At 29.4% G+C, this 2,317-nt stretch overlaps 1 protein-coding gene across 2 annotated transcripts in view; it reads left to right on the top strand.

Moving 5' to 3' along the window:
* The first annotated feature begins 351 nt into the window (after window positions 1-351).
* LOC106476366 overlaps window positions 352-2,317 on the top strand; it is a 6,469-nt gene continuing 4,503 nt past the window's right edge. The window contains exons 1-2 of one of the 2 annotated variants that reach the window (XM_013937026.2): window positions 352-972; window positions 2,045-2,146. The gene's annotated coding sequence lies outside the window, so the exon portion shown is untranslated. Of the gene's footprint in view, window positions 973-1,159; window positions 1,201-2,044; window positions 2,147-2,317 lie in introns of those variants that run through there. The other variant, XM_022380254.1, reaches the window with a different exon arrangement.

Raw genomic sequence — 2,317 nt, 5'->3', positions numbered from 1 at the left:
CATCTTCATTATTAAACACGTCAAAATAAATATCCAGTCTAAATTATCAGCCTTGTTATTAAACAAGTCAAAATAAATATCCAGTCTAAATTATCAGTCTTGTTATTAAACACGTCGTAATAAATATCCAGTCTAAATTATCAGTCTCGTTATTAAACACGTCGTAATAAATATCCAGTCTAAATTATCAGTCTTGTTATTAAACACGTCAAAATAAATATCCAGTCTAAATTATCAGTCTTGTTATTAAACAAGTCAAAATAAATATCCAGTCTAAATTATCAGTCTTGTTATTAAACAAGTCAAAATAAATATCCAGTCTCAAATATCAGTCTTGTTATTAAAATTTCCTGTAACTCAGAGCCACACTCATGAACTTTGGTTTTTAAATTTATTTCGTGTAACTCAGAGCCACACTCATGAACTTTGGTTTTTAAACTTATTTCATGTAACTCAGAGCCAGACTCATGAACTTTGGTTTTTAAACTTATTTCCTGTAACTGAGAGCCTCATGTTGAGTGTTCTGCTGATAGCTCAAGGATCTCATATATTTAAAGTATTTATGGAGAGGGTTTGTTAAGATTCAGTAAAATAACAACATAATGAAACACACTTCATTGTTTTTATAAGTTCAGTTAGTCTGTAGATATCCTTGTGGAGGGATTTTTATTTTGTATGTACCGATCCAAGGGTAAAGATTCTCTCATTTGTAGGATTGTAACAGTAACTTTTCTACCATTGTGTTGTACAAGTCAGTTGATTGACTTAGTTTCTTTCAGGCTATCAAGCATCGTAAAAGATCGTACAACATTATATATGTTGTGATTGCGTCTGTGACACTTTTTTTGATATTCTGAGTAGCTTTCCAAAGATTTGGTGTGCCTCACCAACTTTGATGTGAACCATGTGTACAAAGGCTTTAACTGGAGAAAGAAGTACAAAGCACCTACTGATTTTGGATTTGCAATAAAGGTATTTATTTTTCATTTTCTGTTAGCAGTTAGGCCTTTTGTATCTGTAGCATCTAGAAATGTGTTTTTCAATAACAAGATCTTCCTTTCTCGAAACTCTTGCTGACCACTAAAAAGCAAGTACAACGAAAAACCATAACGATTTATTTATTAATATTTTTTTCAGTTTTTATTTGTTTGTTTTTGTGAAATCTAACAGACCATTGGTTGAGAAACACTCATCTAGAATGTGTGTAGCAAAACTTTGATATTTTTATTTACAAAAATTTTGTAAAGCAAAAGTGTAATTTTATTACCAGCACAACTTTTTCATTGATAGAAGATATTATGATTAATGAAAGTACGTAACTTGAAATAAAGTTAACTGAAATATTTTATAGTTTTGATTTGTAAAAATATTTTCTATAAAATACATCCTTAGTTAAAATAGGCTTAACTTTATAACAAAGGAAAAACTCTCATTGTTCTATTATTCAAAGGCTTAAGGAATATATTTCAAGTAACAGAGTGGGATATGGGGACATTTTAAAAACCTAGACTTTCCCAGATGCTATAATAGAGAGATCATCATTTAATACTTTTGGTGAATGAATGTTTAAGCTTGTATACCCAAAGCAAGATTCATCAACCCACAAGTCAAGCTTTAGTGTAGATAGAAATATCCTTGTTGATAAATAGATCAATATAAACAGGTTTAAAACACTTACATAAAATTGTAAAGTGGTCAATAATGATGATTAATTTATGACTCGGGCAAGAAATACCTTGAGATCATTTGTTAGTATTGCTGTTGATTATCTATATAAAGACATTCTATATGAAACTTTGAAAACCTTTTCTTTACCCATTTAATATTCTACTGCTTCTGTTTTATCCATTTGGAAAAACTGATTGTTCAACATAAACAATTTATTTCACGTTTAGGACAAAGAAATGCTTCTCTCTTGATTTACTCTTCATTTGTTCGTCTATGTTAACATGTTATTAACACGATTTTTGTTTAATCTAATTACTCGCACCTAGTTTTATGTTAAAGTGTTGTGTGTTCATATTATTTTTAACCTACTTATCAGCATCCAGAAATCCAGATAAAATCCTGTAGAAGCATCAAATTCTTGTGTGCAGAGGATCCTCTTTCCTTAAAGCTCTGGGTGACTGGAATACGTATAGTAAAGGTAAACGGAACTTTGTTTAAATTTACTCAAAACAAAGATTATTGTAGGATATTTCTTTTATTGTGTTTTCTTTCTAATTTTATGATATAAGTTTGTATATGATGTAATAAGAATAACAAGACTGATAATTTAGACTGGATATTTATTTTGACGTGAAATTTAAAAACCAAA

The sequence above is a fragment of the Limulus polyphemus genome, unplaced genomic scaffold (assembly GCF_000517525.1).
Source record: "Limulus polyphemus unplaced genomic scaffold, Limulus_polyphemus-2.1.2 Scaffold10392, whole genome shotgun sequence".
Taxonomy (NCBI): domain Eukaryota; kingdom Metazoa; phylum Arthropoda; class Merostomata; order Xiphosura; family Limulidae; genus Limulus; species Limulus polyphemus.
Note: the sequence above shows the minus strand (reverse complement) of the source record. Positions and strands in the feature narration are given on the sequence as shown.